This window comes from Periophthalmus magnuspinnatus, chromosome 16 (genome assembly GCF_009829125.3).
Source record: "Periophthalmus magnuspinnatus isolate fPerMag1 chromosome 16, fPerMag1.2.pri, whole genome shotgun sequence".
Classification (NCBI taxonomy): domain Eukaryota; kingdom Metazoa; phylum Chordata; class Actinopteri; order Gobiiformes; family Gobiidae; genus Periophthalmus; species Periophthalmus magnuspinnatus.
The window spans coordinates 32772406-32791908 of record NC_047141.1 but is presented as its reverse complement, the minus strand read 5'-3'; positions in this window follow the sequence as shown (position 1 = coordinate 32791908).

The following is a 19503-nucleotide window of genomic DNA, read 5'->3' as shown; positions in this document are numbered from 1 at the left end:
GTGTCAACTTCATCCAGTGTAGTGAAGAGCGCAGTGAGAAACTAAACAGACATAAGAGAATGAACCAACACGAGAGAGAGCAGCTCAGGACACAGTCTGCTGTTCATCTACATCTCAAAGACACAAAAAAACACAAAAGAAGAAGAGAGAGAGGGTCAGATCTGAGCCAGAGAAAACAAATGGTTAAGATATTTTTGTTAGGAACTCCATCCTCAGACCCAAAGCAAACAAAGGAAACAAAGAACAACAGAGCTAGTCAGGATGCTAATAGGTGTAAAATCAGGGGCTTGGATGATTATGCTAAGTAGGACTGTGGCACAGTGGCTCTATAGACCTGGTCAACAAACAGAAACTGTAAACAAACAGGTGAGTTAGCTTCAGAGTCGTTAGCGCCTCCTTCAGACAGATATAAGGCAGTGTCCAGCAGACTTTTTTCACGAGTCACATGACCTGAGTCACATGACCTGAGTCACATGACCTGAGTGTAGTGAGCTGTGTGTTCAAGTCTCTGTTAAAGAGTAAAGGCTGTGGAGTCAGTGAGTGGAGTCATGTCAGGCTCAGAGACATAGACTTGGGTCCAGGTTTAGTCCAGGTTTAGTCCTGGTTTAGTCCAGGTTTAGTCCTGGTTTAGTCCTAGTTTAGTCCAGGTTTAGTCCTGGTTTAGTCCTAGTTTAGTCCAGGTTCAGTCCTGGTTTAGTCCAGGTTTAGTCCAGGTTTAGTCCTGGTTTAGTCCAGGTTTAGTCCTGGTTTAGTCTCAGTTCTGTGTCACATTCTTGGTGTGGACAGTGACTCTTTCTTGTGGGTCACTCACCGTCTCCACAGGAGTGAATCAGACGAGTGTGTGTGTGTATATGTGTGTGTGTATGTGTGCATATGTGCGTGCCTGTGTGTGTATATGTGTGTATATGTGTGTGTGTCTGTGTGCGTCCGTGTGTGTGTGTATTATTTCTGTGTGTGTCTGTGTATATGTGTGCGTCTCTGTGTGTGTATATGTGTGTGTATATGTGTGTGTATTCTTTCTGTGTGTGTGTGTGTGTGTGTGTATATGTGTGTATATGTGTGTGTCTCTGTGTGTGTCGGGGTGTGTGTGTGTGTGTCTGTGTGTGTATATATGTGTATATTCTTTCTGTGTGTGTATATGTGTGTGTATTCTTTCTTTCTGTGTGTGTGTGTATATATGTGTATATTCTTTCTGTGTGTGTGTATATATGTGTATATTCTTTCTGTGTGTGTATATGTGTGTGTCTGTGTGTGTGTATATGTGTGTGTGTCTGTGTGCGTCTGTGTATATTCTTTCTGTGTGTGTATATGTGTGCGTCTGTGTGTATATATATGTGTGTCTGTGTGTATATGTGTGTATATGTGTGTGTGTCTGTGTGCGTCTGTGTATATTCTTTCTGTGTGTGTATGTATATATGTGTGTATTCTTTCTGTGTGTGTATATGTGTGTGTATTCTTTCTGTGTGGATTCACACACTGCGGTTTTCTCCACCTGTCTCCAGTGTTTTCATGTCACATCGAGGGTCACGGCGAGATATGAAATATTTATCCAATCAGAGCGCCTCGTCTCCTCGGGCCACACATTAGTCATGACGCCGCATTAGCCGCTCTTACGACACGCCCGCTAACGGTGTGTGACTCCCCCCGTGACCGACACCGCGACACACGAGCTCACGGCAAACACACGGGATTCACATGTAAATGATGAGGATGTGTGTGGAGTACTGTGCAGTAATATGTGGAGTACTGTGTGGAGTCTGGAGTGGTCTGGGGTGGTCTGAGGTGGCCTGAGGTGGTCTGAGGTGTGGTCTGAGGTAGTCTGGAGTGTGGTCTGAAGTGGTCTGAGGTGTGGTCTGAGGTGGTCTGAGGTGGTCTGCAGTAGTCTGAGGTGGTCTGGAGTGGTCTTTGGTGGTCTGAGGTGGTCTGAAGTGGTTTGAGGTGGTCTGTGGTAGTCTGAGGTGGTCTGGAGTGGTCTTTGGTGGTCTGAGGTGGTCTGAAGTGCTTTGAGGTGGTCTGCGGTAGTCTGAGGTGGTCTGGAGTGGTCTTTTGTGGTCTGAAGTGCTTTGAGGTGGTCTGCAGTAGTCTGAGGTGGTCTGCGGTAGTCTGAGGTGGTCTGGAGTGGTCTTTGGTGGTCTGAACCGGTCTGAGGTGGTCTAAGGTGTGGTCTGAAGCGGTCTGAGGTGTGGTCTGGAGTGGTTTGGAGTGGTCTGAGGTGGTCTGAGGTGGTCTGGGGTGGTCTGAGGTGGTCTGAAGCGGCCTGAGGTGGTCTGGAGTGGTCTGAGGTGGTCTGAGGTGGTCTGAGCTGCCAGACCCTGCAGTTCACTGTAGCGAGCAGTGATAAAATAAGACAAAATGGCCGCACGGAGCTGTGGAATCTTGTGTCACCGATTAAGAAAAAAGAAGAAGAAAACGATGTGAATCCAGAGACTGTGAAAACAGGAATTTTCAGGACAATGGAGAAAAAAAATCTTCAAACATATAAATATGACGAGGAAACGACGTTATAAAAGAAAAAGAAAAAAGTTTAATATAGGCCCATTAATATAGTCGTGTGACCTCTGACCCGCAGGTGTCACTTGACCTCTGACCCGCAGGTGTCGTGTGACCTCTGACCTGCAGGTGTCCCTGTTCTTAAACGCTGCGTTGTGTCGAAAAACGAGCTGCTTAAATAAAATCCTCTCATCAATAACAGAGTCTCAGGACAATAAGAACGAGACACAGAGACAACGAACCAGACCAGAGTGGACAGAGAGGACACTGTGTCCACTCTGTCACACTGTTCACTCTGTCCACACTGTCCACTCTGTCCTCTCTGTCCTCTCTGTCCTCTCTGTCCTCTCTGTCCTCTCTGTCCACTCTGTCCACTCTGTCCTCTCTGTCCTCTCTGTCCACTCTGTCACACTGTTCACTCTGTCACACTGTCCACTCTGTCCACACTGTCCACTATGTCACAGTGTCCATTCTGTCCACTCTGTCACACATTGTCTATTCTGTCACACTGTCCACCCTGTGCACAGTATCCACTCAGTCCACTGTGTCCACTATGTCCTCTCTGTCCTCTCTGTCCTCTCTGTCCACTCTGTCCTCTCTGTCCACTCTGTCCTCTCCGTCCACTCTGTCCACTCTGTCCCGCTGGTCACATGTTTTTTCTCGTATCTTTCTCTGAGACTCGGGGAAAACCCAATATTCACTGACACTGAGTTTGTCAAGATAATATGGACGTGATGCATGAGCCTTTATGAGTGAGGTCTGCGGTCAGAGAGAGAGAGAGAGGGGGGGAGAAGAGAGAGAGGGGGGAGGGGGAGAGGGACAGAAGGAGAGAGGGGGAGAGAGAAGAAGAGAAAGTGAGATGGAGAGAGGGAAGAGAGAGAGAAAGAAGGCAAAGAGACATGGTGAAGCTGAGAAAACTGAGAAAGACACAGGCCTTTATGAGTGTGGAAAGAGAGAGAGATAGAGAAGGAAAGGAAGAGAGAGAAAGAGAGAGAAGGAAAGGAAGAGAGAGAAAGAGAGAGAAGGGAAGGAAGAGAGAGAAAGAGAGAGAAGGAAAGGAAGAGAGAGAAAGAGAGAGAAGGGAAGGAAGAGAGAGAAAGAGAAATGGGGAGAGAGAGGGGGTGAGGAGACAGGGTGAAGTTGAGAGACACGATAAAGACACAGGCCTTTATGAGTGTGGTTTGGGGTCAGCGAAAGAGAGGAAGAGAGACAGACAGAGAGAGGAGGAGAAGGGAAGACGGACAGAGAGAGAAAGCAAGAGAAAGAAAAACGGAAAAGAGAGAGAGGGCAAGGAGGCAGGGTGAAGTTGAGAGAACTGAGAACGACTTTGTGACGGTTTCACGGTTTTGTGAGTGTGGTTTGGTGCCAGTGAGAGAGAGAAACTGAGAGAGAAAGAAAAACAGGAGAGAGAAACAGATGAACAGAGAGAGAGAGAGAGGAGGATGTTCCGTTTGTGCGTGGTCTGGTGTGGGCGTTTCAGTTCAAATCCAAACGATCAATCCAAAAAGTCACATCCACCTCTATTTAGACGCCCTCAGACGCGACAGTGCCTCCAGATACACTCAGGTCTCAGGTCGAGCGAAAAACAACGTCCCGCCATTTTGTGATCGACATCGGGATGAAATTTACGATTCATGTTTTAATACAAAGATTTAGTTTAGTTTAATCCATTCACAAAAACCGACAAAACAAATGAAACGAGCACAAAAATCACACGTTTGAACATTTTTACGCAGAAAAAAAATGGAGATTTTTGTGTTTTTGGTTCTTAAATCAGTCTTGTCGAGCTTGTGTCTCTATGGTTCTCATCATTCTGTTATAATTTACACGTTTTAAATCACAATATTCATCCCACGAGTGTCAACGATTGAGAAAATAAAACTGGAGAAGGAAGTGCGGACGTCACAGGGGGCGTGTCACAGTGGGTGTGGCACAGGGGGCGTGGCACAGGGGGCGTGGCACAGTGGAGGTGAAAACAGGGATTTATCAACAAAATGGCGTCTTGAAAATAGTGAATTAAAGCTTAAACTCAAACATGAATCAGTCCAAAAAAACTTCAGAGGCTCAAAGAGAAGAAACGAGTAGAACATGGAGAAACATCTGAACAGAACATTTTGCAGAACATGTTCTTTTTAAAATAATAGTTTTTGTTTTGCTCGTGCGTCACTTTTATTTCCGTTTAACGCCGCCGCCTGTTCTCTGGTGTAACTCTGTGTTTCTGTGACGAGCAGCTGATCCAACAAAAACCCTGTCGTTTTCTAATTCTATATGTTTTTTATTATCTTTTATTAACTTTCCCTCCCTCTGTTTCTCTCCGTCCCTCGCTCTTTCTCTCTAAATCCGTTCTTTCTCTCAATAGTCAATGCTGATGTATTGCCAATATCCCGGCGTTCCCTGGTGCCATCTTTCAGAGCGCCGCTGTTATTGGAGGAGATTGGCCTAATAATAATGATGTTTATTACAGATATTTATTATCAGGGGCTGTGCTGCTGTAAAACGTCCCCCGCTCCTCCGCCGCCGCCGCCGCCGCCACCGCCGCCGCCGCCGCGCACATAAACACTAACTCTAGGTGGAGCTATTTCATTTAGACGCTAACATGAGCTGATTATTGGCGGGGGAGATAGCGGCGGGTTATCGGGGGCGGCGTGTTCTGTAAACACTCTGGAGTTTGGAGCCGAGTCCAGGGTCTATCGCCTCAACACCAGCCCGATATGGAGGCCCACGAGGCGGGTGAGGGCGAGGCCACGAGGGGGTCAAGTGTGGAGCCTCAGAATGTGAAGAGGGAAAGAAGAGGGAAAGAAGAGGGGAAGAAGAGAGAAAGAAGAGAGAAAGAAGAGGGGAAGAAGAGGGAAAGAAGAGGGGAAGAAGAGGGAGAGAACAGGGAAAGAAGAGGGGAAGAAGAGTGAAAGAAGAGAGAAAGAAGAGAGAAAGAAGAGGGGAAGAAGAGTGAAAGAAGAGGGAAAGAACAGGGAAAGAAGAGAGAAAGAAGAGGGGAAGAAGAGAGAAAGAAGAGAGGAAGAAGAGGGGAAGAAGAGGGAAAGAAGAGAGAAAGAAGAGGGAAAGAAGAGTGAAAGAAGAGGGGAAGAAGAGAGGAAGAAGAGGGAAAGAAGAGGGGAAGAAGAGGGAAAGAAGAGCGAAAGAAGAGGGAAAGAAGAGTGAAAGAAGAGGGAAAGAAGAGAGAAAGAAGAGGGGAAGAAGAGGGAAAGAAGAGGGAAAGAAGAGGGAGAGAACAGGGAAAGAAGAGGGAGAGAACAGGGAAAGAAGAGGGAAAGAAGAGAGGAAGAAGAGGGGAAGAAGAGGGAAAGAAGAGGGGAAGAAGAGGGAAAGAAGAGGGAAAGAAGAGAGAAAGAAGAGAGAAAGAAGAGTGAAAGAAGAGGGGAAGAAGAGTGAAAGAAGAGAGAAAGAAGAGAGAAAGAAGAGAGAAAGAAGAGGGGAAGAAGAGTGCAATGGAAAGGTGCAACAAACAACAACAAACAACAAACATGTGAGCAGGAGAGGAGAGGAGGAGGAGGAGGAGTGGAGGGAGGGAAAAGAAGCAGGGTGAGTGCAGTTTGGTGGCAGTGAAAGAGAGAGAGGGAGAGAGAGGAAGAGAGAGAGAGGAAGAGAGAAAGAGGGAGAGAGAGTGAGGAGAAGAGAGAGAGGAAAAGAGGGAGCGAGAGGAAGAGAGACAGAGGAAGAGAGACAGAGAGAGGAAGAGAGAGAGGAAGAGAGAAGAGGGAGAGAGAGTGAGGAGAAGTGAGAGAGGAAAAGAGGGAGCGAGAGGAAGAGAGAGAGAAAGAGAGAGAGAAAGAGGGAGAGAGAGTGAGGAGAAGAGAGAGGAAAAGAGGGAGCGAGAGGAAGAGAGAGAGAGACAGGAAGAGAGAGGAAGGAACAGGAAAAGAGAGAGACAGAGAGAGAAACAGAGAGAGGAGAAAAGAAATAGGAAGAGAAAGAGAGAGGAGAGGCAGAGAGAGAGGAAGAGAGAGAGGAAGAGAGAGAGTCAGACGAAGAGAGAGAGGAAGAGAGAGAGAAAAGAAAAAATGGGAAAGAGATGGAAAACTAGGAGATGGTAAAGTTGAGAGATCCGAGAACGACATGAGCCTTTATGAGAGAGAGGAAGAGAGAGAGAAAAATGTAAAGAGAGGACGAGGAGACGCAGTGAAGCTGAGAGAAGTGAGAACGACATGAACCTGTGAGTGTGATCTGTGTGTCTGAGAGAGAGAGGAAGAGAGAGAGAAACAGAGAGGGGAAGAGAGAGAGGGGAAGAGAAAGACAGCTGACATTTAGGGCCCGGGGCAGTAAGCCTCACATGCGCCCCCTGTGGATGATTCAGCTCATTTTGAATAATTCTAAACGACGACGTTAAACCACGAGTCCCTGACCCGAGACTGACCCGACGTTTGGAGACAAGATGGACGCCACAATAAAAAACCTCTGCACAAGTTTAGAGTTTTATATTTGTTTTTACTCAAATCAAAAGTAAAAACGTTAAATTATGATCAGAAAATTAATATTAAAACCACTGAGAGGAAGAGAAAGAGGGAAAGAGAGAGGGAGGGGGAGAGAGAAGGAGAGGGAGAGACAGAGGGGGGGACCAGAGGGAGAAGGAGAGAAAGAGAGGGAGGGAAAGAAAGGGAGAGATAGAGGGATGGAAAGAGAGAGGGAGGGAGAGAGAGAGAGGGAGGGAGAGAGAGAGAGGGAGGGAGAGAGAGGACCACAGGGAGAGAGAGATGACCAGAGGTAGAGAGAGGGAGGGAGAGGACCAAAAGGTGAGAAGGATAGAGAGAGTGAAGGAGAAGACCAGAGGGAGAGTGGAGAGGGGACTGGACAATCAGCCCCCCCCCCTCCTCACACACATTGAGCCTAACCCCCCAGGCCTCATCTACGCCCCCCCTCTTCCCTCCTCCCCCTCTCCCTCTCTCTCTCCCCCCCCCTCTCTCCCCCTCTCTCTCTCTCTCTCTCTCTCTCTCTCTGGGCCCCAGACGGTAATCCAGCCGAGCGCTCCTCATCCTTTCATGTATCGATTTCCTCTCCTGCTCCGCGGTTACATGTCGCACCCACGTCATTGGCTACTACTGCCCCCCCCCCCCCCACACCACCACCACCACCACCACCACCGCCCCCACACCACCCCCGACCCCACACCTCCCCCCACACCTCCCCCGTCTCATATGAACCCACACCAACACCAGCGAGTCCTGCACTGCAAAACAAAGAGAAGGAGGAGATGTGTTCAACTGAGCATGTGCTCATTGTGGCTCATTTTGGCTCATTTTGGCTCATTTTGGCTCATTTTGGCTCATTTTGGCTCATTTTGGCTCGTTACTTAAAAAAATTGCTTAGAAAAATGTTTCAGGTACATAATTTTTTTTTAATTTTATATAAAAATGTTTTGGATGTATTCAACAATTGCAAAAAAAAAAAAAAGGAAAAAAAAAATGTATATATATATATGTATATATGTTTGAATACATATGTTAAAAAAATATGTATTAAAAAGTGCAAAAAAAAAATTCAAATGTATACAAAAATTGCAAAAAAAATAAAAAATTATTATTATTATTAATTCAATTTGGGTAAAGCAGCTGAAATGGGCTTCCTCCGCAGAGTGGCCGGGCGCACCCTTAGGGATAGGGTGAGGAGCTCGGTCACACGGGAGGAGCTCGGAGTAGAGCCGCTGCTCCTACACGTTGAGAGGAACCAGCTGAGGTGGCTCAGGCATCTGCTCAGGATGCCTCCTGGACGCCTCCCTAGGGAGGTGTTCTGGGCATGTCCCACCGGGAGGAGGCCCCTGGGAAGACCCAGGACACACTGGAGGGACTATGTCTCTCTGGCCTGGGAACGCCTTGGGGTCCCACCGGAGGAGCTGGAGGACGTGTCCGGGGTGAGGGAAGTCTGGGAGTCCCTGCTTAGTCTGCTGCCCCCGCGACCCGGCCCCGGATAAGAGGAAGAAAATGGATGGATGGATGAAATTCAATTTGTAAAATATGCATATTTATAAAGTCAATGTATTTGTAAAAAACTACATATATATATTAATTACACAAAATAAAATAGTAATAAAAACTTTGTAACCCAGTGTAAGATATTTGCTTGAATTAAAACTGAATTACACAAGTAAAAATACAAAAACATGTTTGAATCTAACTCTGTGAAACTGATCCAAATGAGACTGAACTGGGACGACTGGAGTGGGACGACTGCAGAGGGACGACTGCAGAGGGACGACTGCAGAGGGACGACTGCAGGGGGACGACTGCAGAGGGACGACTGCAGAGGGACGACTGCAGGGGGACGACTGCAGGGGGACGACTGCAGGGGGACGACTGGAGCGGGACGACTGCAGAGGGACGACTGCAGGGGGACGACTGCAGGGGGACGACTGCAGGGGGACGACTGGAGCGGGACGACTGCAGAGGGACGACTGCAGAGGGACGACTGCAGCGGGACGACTGGAGTGTTGTTTTTTTTACAGTGTGTGGACGGAGTGGGAGGGGCCAAGGCCGAGTCGCCCCAGAGACAGAAAAAACGTATAGATAAAGCAATGCAGTATTTCAGCAAAGCAACCAGCATTTTACAGGCTCTGAAACAAACAGAGAGGACGGAGAGGAGGAGGGAGGGGACGGGGGACAGGGGGGGACAGGGGGGAGGAGGGGACAGGGGGGAGGGGGGGTCCTGAGTCTCCCTGGGGGGTTGCAAAGGATATTGTTGAAATTATCCGAGTGCGACACGCTCAAGTCCGCACCAAAGATTTATTTGAGATTTGTCTTTGACAGAGAAATGTACGAGCGCTGGACGATATCGACTCTAATGTAACAGAGGCATTAGAGCGCCCTCGCCAAGGCCCGCCTCTAACGGCCGCGTCCACATACACGCCGCTGTATTTTCATTATAGAATATCCCTAAAATGTGAAGGACGTGTGGAAAGACGCAGCCGTAAATTAAACGTTTTGTGACAGCGGCGTCGAAATTATGATTCACTTTTGGCAAATAGTAAATGGACATATTTTTATAAAGTACTTTTCCACCTTCAAGACTCAGAGCTTTTTACAACGAGGAAACACTCACACATTCACACACACACACACACCAGTGCACACAGACACTGAGGGGGGTTTAGTGTCTTGCCCAAGGACACAACAACAGCCTTTTAGAAGCTGGAGTCATACCGTCAACTTGTGTCAGTGAATGTGAACGCTCTCAGGCCCAGTGATTCTATGGGACTTAAAAAAAAATTCAGATGTAATAAGAAATTGCTAAAATAAATGAATAAAAAATAATGTTTTGGTTTTTGTTTTGGTTTTTTTGTTTTGGTTTTTTTGTTTTGTTTTTTTTTTATTTTTTTTTTTATTTAAAGTGATGTATTTAAAAATTGCAACAACAAAAAAAGTTTCAGATATCTTAAAAAAAATTGATTAAAAATGTTTCAAATGTAATAAAAAAGTGCTTAAAAAAAAAAAAAAAAAAAAAGGTTTCATGTGTATTTAAAAAATTGCTACAAAAAAAAAGTTTCAGATATCTTAAAAATTGATTAAAAATGTTTCAAATGTAATAAGAAATTGCTAAAAAAAAAAATAAAAATAAAAAAAGGTTTCATGTGTATTCAATAAATCGCTTTAAAACATTTCAGATGTAATTTAAAAAAAAAATGCTAAAAAATGTTTAATCAGATGTATTCAAAATTAAAAATCATTTCAGATGTCTTCGAAAATGGCTAAAAATGTGTAAAATATGCATATTTTACAAAACTAACAAGATCATATTTAAAGAAATGTTTAACTCAGAATGTTACAGATTAAAAAAACACCTAGACATCGAACTGAGCATAAGGCCTGGGACTCAAACCAACAACCTTTTCACAGTAAGGCGAGCGTGCCAACCTCTGAGCCACCGAGGGGAAGCGTGACTTTTGACTCAGTGATCCTGTGGTTTTGTGGCGTTTGCTTAACATATTCATCTGTAGTAAAGTGTCTGTGCTGAACGTTTAAAATATAAGAACCAGGAAATTAAAACAGCAAAATTCAGGAAAAGTTCATTTCTGTCCTGAGAATGTGACTTTTTGAGTCTGGACAGCTGCACAAAATGAGTTTTTAGTTTCGATATTAGTTTTGGTTTCGATTAGTGTTTGATTTTCGATACTTTTGACGAGTTTAATGCTCCAAATATTCATAAATAAATAAAATAGAAGTGATGTAACGTCCTTTATGTCAGACTGACTCACACGGACCAGCGTCAGTGTGAAGAATGAACCAGCCAATGGAAGGAGTGCAGGGGTCAAGGGGAGGACAGGAGCGTGTGTGTGTGTGTGTGTGTGTGCGTGTGTGGGGGGGTGTGTGTGTGGGGGGTGTGTGCGTGTGTGTGTGTGATCATTGCAGGACGGGGCCAAGGGCGATGTGTGAGGATCATAAGTGAACACATGAGCTCACACAGGGACATGTCCACACTCCAGGAGCTGAGTCTGCAGATCAGAGACAAAACAACCAACACCGACCTGAGCTGTGAGGGACCTGAGCTGTGAGGGACCTGAGCTGTGAGGGACCTGAGCTGTGAGGGACAGACCTGGAGCTGTGAGGGACGGACCTGAGCTGTGAGGGACCTGAGCTGTGAGGGACCTGAGCTGTGAGGGACCTGAGCTGTGAGGGACCTGAGCTGTGAGGGACCTGAGCTGTGAGGGACATGAGCTGTGAGGGACCTGAGCTGTGAGGGACCTGAGCTGTGAGGGACCTGAGCTGTGAGGGACCTGAGCTGTGAGGGACCTGAGCTGTGAGGGACGGACCTGGTATCTTTGGGTCTCATTGCACAAAAATAATAACAAAAACGCTGCATTTCTACACATGCTGCTATGGAAATGCTAATGCTAAAGCTAATGCTAAAGCTAATGCTAATAATAATAATACATCAGATTTATACAGCACTTTTTGGAAGCTCAAAGTTGCTTCACAGTCCATTCTTCATTCCACACTTGTGATAATAAGTTTCTGTTGTAGCCACAGCTGCCCTGGGACAGACAGACAGAAGTGAGGCTGCCAATCTGCACCATTGACCTCTGACCCCACAACACACACACACACACACACACACATTCATATGAGGCAATGTGGGTCTTGCCTAAGGACACAACAACAGTTTTTGTGACTGGCGCCCCCCTGTGGCTCCTGGTATGACAGCGTTCTCCACTGACCACGCCCCTGACCGCGCCCCTGACCACGCCCCTGACCACGTGACGAGCTCAGGCTTTGACAAACGGAGCAGCTGATCGGGTTTTGGGGAAATAATTCAACATAATCCATAATAATAATAAAATATATAACATTATTTAAATATTTTCTTCATAAACGACACGTCCAATGTTCTGAAGTTTAGATTTGGCCTCTGAAAAAACAATGTGCCTGCCACCCGCTCGTCTCCATGGAGATGCTATTTCTTTGCATAGAAAATTCCACAGTATGGCATTAAACATTAACATAACCTTTTGCAATTTACTCAACACGAGCTTCGTTACAACACTGAAAAAGAGGTGTTCTTACAACAAGCGGGCTCTCCTCTCCACAGATCTGACTTATAACTTGGCCTAGTGGAGATACAGGCGCAGACGCAGTTCTGTTTAATGCCGTAGTGTGGAACATTCTTAGCAAAGCGGTGATATCTCCATGGAGACGAGCAGGTAGCAGGTTTCACGCGGTGTTAAACATGTCTGTCCACAAAAAGGTGAGGTTTCCGGGACGAGTTACAGGTCTGATCTGTGGAGAGGCGAGTCCACGCGCCGTAAGAATGCGTGAGTTTAAAGGTGCGCCGTGTAACTTTTCGGGTGGAGACTGCGTGCGACCTGCTTGTCTCCGTGGAGATGTTATCGGTGTGCCCGTACATTTCAGAGTACGGCGTTAAACGGAACTATCGACAAGAAGGTGACGTTTGTGAGGCAAGTTACAGGTCTGGTCTGTGGAGAGGCGAATCTTCTTTTTTTTTTATATAGCAGATTTAAATACAACTTAAGCTGCTCAAAAAGCTTCACACAAACGTAAAAAAAAACAAAAAAAAGATTGGAATTTTGTGCAGAAAAACGGAGTTGCTGCTTTGGAATCCTTAAGCATCCCCTGAGCCGCAGAGACAGCGCCCTCTGTCTGAATAACTCGACATATACAAAGATAAAATGGCAGATCTATTGCAGTATTACAGGCCTGACACAAGTGTGATTCAATAAACAGCATTGGTCGACACGAAGCCTCCGCCACCGCCGCCGCCGCACAGATCAGACTGATGAGACGCCGCTCCAGAGACCGCCACCATTTCAACCGCCCGCTCCCAACATTTATTTCACTTTACCTTTTGTTTTATGAGATCTCTCCTCCCCGATGCCAACCCCACGGGCAAAAGAGGAGGCGCCGCCGCACGCGCTCAAACACACGCTCAAACACACGCTCACACACACTCACACACACTGAAACACACTCACACTGAACGCAGGCCGAGGGGGAGCCATTTCCAGACACATTCATACGTTTAAATAGAGTTAAAGTGCACTGCGGAACTTTTTTGTGGAGAGTTTGTCACCTCCTCGTCTCTTAAATGTGTTAAATGTGTCGAGCTCTGAGTGGGTGTCGTTTCCAGGCCTAGATACAAGTCAGATCTGTGGAGAGGGGAGTGTTTGGTTTAAGGAGGAAAAATCACAAAGTTTTATTTTTTCTTTTGACTCAGTTTTCCGTTTTCTAATGTTACAAAAAAACTGACCACAGAAGCATTTATATTTATTTATTTACAAAAAGAGATGATGTGTGTCAAGCTTCAGTCCATGGCACATGTTTGTTTATTTATTTATTTATTTTTATTTATGGTTTTATTTATGTTTTTATGGTAAGGTGTTTATATATTTATTAGTTTATTTATTCATTTATTTCCTTGTTTTTTTATGTATTTAACTTTAATTTTATAATTTAATTTAATGTATTTATTCATATACTTATTTTTGTGTGTATTTTTAATTTTTTATTGTTTTTATGTATTTTATTTTATTTAACACTTTTTATGTAATTTATTTATTTTAGTTTATTTATTTATTTGCTTGTTTATTTTTTATTACATCATCTGCTCGTCTCTTTGGTGTTAAATCAGTCCGTCTCCGAGTGGGTGTTGCTACCAGGCCTAGTTACGAGTCAGATCTGTGGAGAGGGCAGTCCGCTCTCAAAGAATGTGAGCTTTTAAAGACGCGCTGTGGGACTTTTCTGGTTCTGCTCGTCTCCATGGAGATGTTATTGCTTTTCTTATGTTTCACAGTTGATGTATCTTCACTACCAGGGATAGTTACAGGTCAGATCTGTGGAGAGGCGAGTCCACGCACTGTCAGAACACATGATTTTAAAGTTGCACTGTGTAATTTTTCTGGTGGAGTGTGTGTAACCTGCTTGTTTCCATGGAGATGTTATTGCTTTGCCTATATGTTTCACAGTATGGCGTTAAGTACATCTATCTCTACACAAGTGTCGCTTCTGGGTCAAGTTACACGTCTGATCTGTGGAGAGGCGAATCCACACACTGTAAGAATGATTTTAAAAGTGCACTGTGGGACTTTTCGGCGACCGGCTTGTCTCCACGGCGACGGTATTTCTTTGTACGGCATCAAACGTAATCTTTTAGCATTTATTCAACTACACGAGCTTCATTACCGCGCAGAAAAACCCGCATTTTTGCAATAAGCGGGCTCTCCTCTCCACAGATCTGACCCATAACTCGGCTGAACGGCGCCACCTGCTCGTCTCAGATGTTTAACGCCGCCGTACGTCTCCACGGAGAAGCACAGGCGGCAGATCGAAGCGTATCTCTGAGCAGTAAACGCAGAGTCTTGACGCCGTGCCACATCTCCATGGAGACGAGCGGCCTCCAGAAAGGTTCCGCAGTGGCCCTTTAAGCGCGTCTACATGTGCGTATGCATTATCTGACGGCGAACCGCGGGCCCGGCGTATCAGCAGAACAAACACAGAGCCATCAGCCGCAGGCAAACAGCCGCGGCCCAGGACATGCATTTTAAAGAGAGCGGCTCATTGGATAAACAGCTCGCACCGTAGATTATGTTTTATCTCAGATTCTGCGACAAAAGCCCGAAGAGTAAACAGCAGCGATATGTTAAAGGCAAAAGAGCCCGTGGTTTTACACAAATAACACCAGCTCATATCACGGATCGGCTCTGTGCACACGACACACTCAAGTTTTTTAGGGACGTGGGACAAATATTGAGGAAAATAAAGATCTGGCTGGAATTCTGGGATCACGGAAGTGGAAGGAGAATAAATCACAAACTTTTTCTTTTTTAATGGGTCTTACTCAGTCCATCATATTCTAAATTTACATAAAAACTGACCATAGAGACATTAATGTATTTATTTATTTACAAAAGACATGATCAAGCTCTCAGTCCCCGTACATGTTTGTTTATTTATTTGTTTATGCATTTTTTAAATTGTTTTTATGTATTTTTATTTTTTATCTTTTTATTTATTAGTTTACTTATTTAATTTGCTTGTTTATTGATGTATTTTATTTTAATGCTGTAATGTAATTTAATATATTTATTTATTTAGGTGTTTATTTACGTATGCATGTATTTATTTTTATTGTTTTATGTCATTTATTTATTTGCTTGCTTATTCATTTATTTTATTTAAATTTTATGCCATTTATTTATTTAGTTGATTTATTTTTTTTATTGAAATGTTTATGTAATTTAATGTGTTTATTTATATACGTATAAACTTATGTATGTGTCTATTTATGCATGCATGTATTTATTTTTTATTGTTGTTGTATTGTTTTATTGTTTTGATGTTATTTATTTATTTTTTTGCTGTAGTTTCTGTGACGGTGAAAACTCCAGCTCCAGTTTTGTGACGAAACAGAAGCAACCAGCAGTTTATCAGAGCTTATTTTTATTATAGTGAGTCTTAATTAAGCGATGATTTTCAAAACGATGATGACAAACCACAGACATTTTTAGTTATTTATTTATTATTTATATTATATTTATTATATTATTATTATATTTATTATTTATTTCTTTTATTTATTATTTATATTATATTCATTATTTATTTCTTTTATTTATTATTTATTTATTTTTATTTATTATTTATTTATTTTATTTATTATTTATATTATATGTATTATTTATTTATTTATTTTATTTATTATTTATATTATATTTATTATTTATTTATTTATTTATTTATTTTATTTATTATTTATTTATATTTATTTATTTATTTTTATTATTATTATTATTTTTTGTACGTTTTTGGATCACGGTGATCAGTTTAAATCGGGTTAAAGAGGAGGTACGATGATAAATCAAGAGTTTGTGCTTCTTCTCATGTTATAACTCTGCTCCCTCATCAAACTCACGCCTCAAGAGGTTTTTCTGAGTCAAGTTTGTTTATTTTCAAACTAAGAAAATGAAACACACACAGATCCAAACGTGCGACGGGTAAAACTCCCACTTTAAATGTCCCATAATGCACTGCTCTCTGATCTGCTCTGATGTTTCCTCGTCACACACAGACCTGGAGTTGTGTTTTGTTTCATTCTCACATGTTTAACACACAAACCTGCAGATTTATAACTGAAAACACTCCGTTCCACCTTGTGATGTCATCATGTGGTGATACAGGAAGTGCTCCACTGTGTTTTTAAACTCCACACACCTTCATTTATAGAATCATTTGGATCATTTCCGTCCTGGAGTTGTCTCTTATCTCGACTGAACTAAAGGTAAAAGGAGGAGTTCGCTTGAAAAAACTACCACTTGATGACATCACGAGGTGGAACAGAGCGTTTTGAGGTTTGGAGATGCAGATAATCAAATGTCTGAATGAAAAACACAACTCCAGGTCTGTTTTTGAGGCGGAAACAGCGTAAGAACACGACTTAACGCTCACGAGAGTCAGTTTTGTGTGACCCAGGAGCTTTAAATCATCATATTTGTCTTGCGTTGTCGAGTAAAACTGTATTTTTCTTCAAACATTTCATTACAATACAATTTTAAAGTCAAAACATGCTGCTCTTCGCACTGTCATTACCAGAACATTCCGTGGGACATAATGAAGCTCCGTCTCCACCTGCACCGTCACATCAGGGCGGCGCAGGAACACGGGACTTTTTACCTAACGCAGACAATAGTGCCTCTTTCGTGCTCGCCATTTGAAAGCACTTATCTTAAGTGGATCTACAGTGAGAGAAAATTGTAATTGCAACGCGGCGACGCTACATACGGTCCATATTGTGCGGCGCGTCGATCGCACGCCGAGACAGAAAAGTAACAAATGACTTTAGCCAAAGGTTAGTGCAATTTGGTCAAGTGCGGGAGCTATAAAAAGACAACGCGATCCGCCGAGCGTCTGAACGTGAGCCGCGACACTTAAGCTCGGGAAAGGTCAAGTATACGGCGACCCGCAGACGCACGGACGACACGGCGGCGCTAAAAGGCCTCGTTTAGCCGCGTGTGTGTGCGGGGACGTCGCGACATTTTAAAGTAATTAGTTCAAAGTTGAGAGTTGTGCGTTAGAACATCCACTGTTTATATAAATAGATGTAGCTAACGTGCTAGCCGCCGCGTACTGAAGTCTGGCTCCAATTCACTTTACATTGAAAAATTCACCTTTCTCTGAAGCCGCTGCAGTGAAACTCATCGTTCTGGTTCTTAAAATGTTCGTATTCGTACTGTTTTTATATAAATACAGAAGACAAATGGAAATATCATCGGGAAAAACATTAAATAACTCGATGAAATATATTTTTTTTTACATTTTATATTCAAATCCTCCAAGCAGCCAGTCTTTATATTGTCAAAAAACATGAATTATTGTCTTTACTCCATGATTCCGTATGTCTTACTTCATATATCTGATGATTTGATGTTTTCTGTTTGGATATAAAATGTAGAAAGTGGTAAAATAAAATAAAAATCATTAAAAAACTGTGTGAGCGGGTGTATCCAGATTGACTGAGTGTGTGTGAGTTTTAGCCACAGTTTTAGCACAAGTGTTTAGTCTGGTCAATCTGTTTACACCCCAAAACTTGATATTGCATAAAAAATAAATAAATAAATAAATAAAACTACTTTTGAGAGGTGTAATTTAGTCTCAAACTGCTTCTACAATGTGCTCAGAGAAGAAAAAAAACATTAAATTAGCAAAACTGAGGAGCTGTATGTGAAGAAAACATGGCACAAATTCAGCAGCGTCTTTGTCTGTCTTTTATTTATTGTGGTTGCAGGTTGGCGGTTCGATTCCGTGTGGAGTTTTGCTTGTTTTTACCCTTGGGCAAGACACTTAACCCAGTGTATGAATGCGACTGTGATAGGGACCCCACAATAAACAATAATATCGTTTATCCTGATAAAAAAAGAGTTGACAATAATCTCTTCGTATCAGTTTGTATCGGGGGGGCCCCATGTGCAACTTCTTGACCCGGGGCCCCTAAATTTGAGTTGACGGCCCTGCTCATCTAGAATATTCTCCGTTAGATCGTAGCTGTTTTCACTGATGACAAAGAACGAGACTCTAATACTTCTTTAAAAGTCAAAATTATAAGATTAAAATGATAATTATTAATATTCAGAACATTTTAAACTGTCAGCAACTTTAATAATTACCGTGATATAAACTTTCATCGCAAAAGTAAGTGTGTAAAGAGCTTTGAGTGTCTCCAAGATCTGCGTCTGTGTCTGCGTCTGCGTCACGTCCGGTCGAGAGTTTCACTTAAAATGAGAGTAACACAGATATTTATCCAAACCAGCGGGTGATATTTGAAAAGTTAAGTCATTGAAATTAAAGGGACAATACGCAGTTTCACCTGTGCCGATCTGCGCCGGAGGAAACACTTGGGTCGGCCGTTTACAGGTTCGAGAATGTGCTGATGTCATACGCTCAGATGGGCGGGGCAAGAGCTAGTTTTTCTGTATTACTGTATTTTCCGGGGTATACGTCGCTCTGGAGTATAAGTCGCACCAGCCAAAAAATGCAAAATAATGAAGAAAAAAACATTTATAAGTCGCATTTATGGAGAAATTTATTTGGCAAAATCCGAGACTAAGAACAGACATTTTATCTTTAAAGTCAAGTTCTAATAATAATAATAAAATAGAGACCAACAGGCTGAATATCAGTACATCACGCTAATGCTAATGCTAACGCTAACGTAACACATTTATATTTATTCAGCTCCATGAAGCACAGACAGAACTGAACACGTGTCTGGTTTGTTCACGTAAGATATTAACAGTTAATCAGATAAATAAAGAATAAAAACAAGTGAAGATTTGAATAATTTCACATATAAGTCGCGTCTGAGTATAAGTCGCACCCCCGGACAAACTATGAAAAAAGTGACACTTATCGTCCGGAAAATACGCTCAAATATTCTCTGGAGGTTTTGAAACGTCTCTGTTGTCCGTATAGAACTTATTTACCGTCAAAATCCAAATGATGACGGCGACGCCCACGGCAACGTCTGGAATAAAGTGAATCGTCTCAGTTTGGGGAAATAGTTCTGCAGCACTCGACAAATAAAAACAAACAGTAAAACAATCAAAGACGTAAAGAAACATCAGATACAGAGCAAATATCGAGTCAAACGTGTTTATAAAGCTCATTTAAAATCAAACACCGCTGCCCAAAGTGATGTACAAGATAAAACAGAACAGCAAAACATTAAAAATACAATAAAACACAACAAATACAACACAGTGCGAGGGCGATCGGAGGTTTAACATGATCAGATTAAACGTTTTATTCTCTCAAAATGTGTTTTATTTTGCCTGAATTTATATATATTTATTCAGCTACACGTGTCAGATCTGAGTATAAGTCGCACCCTCGGACAAACTATGAAAAAAGTGACACTTATCGTCCAGAAAATACAGTAATTAAACTGCACTTTGCCACGAAATAAACAAAATTCACTAATGTTGAACGTGATCATTTGTTTTCTGACCAAAAAACCCAACGTGTTTTTTTTTAATCTGCCCCATTTGTATTAAACATTATTGAC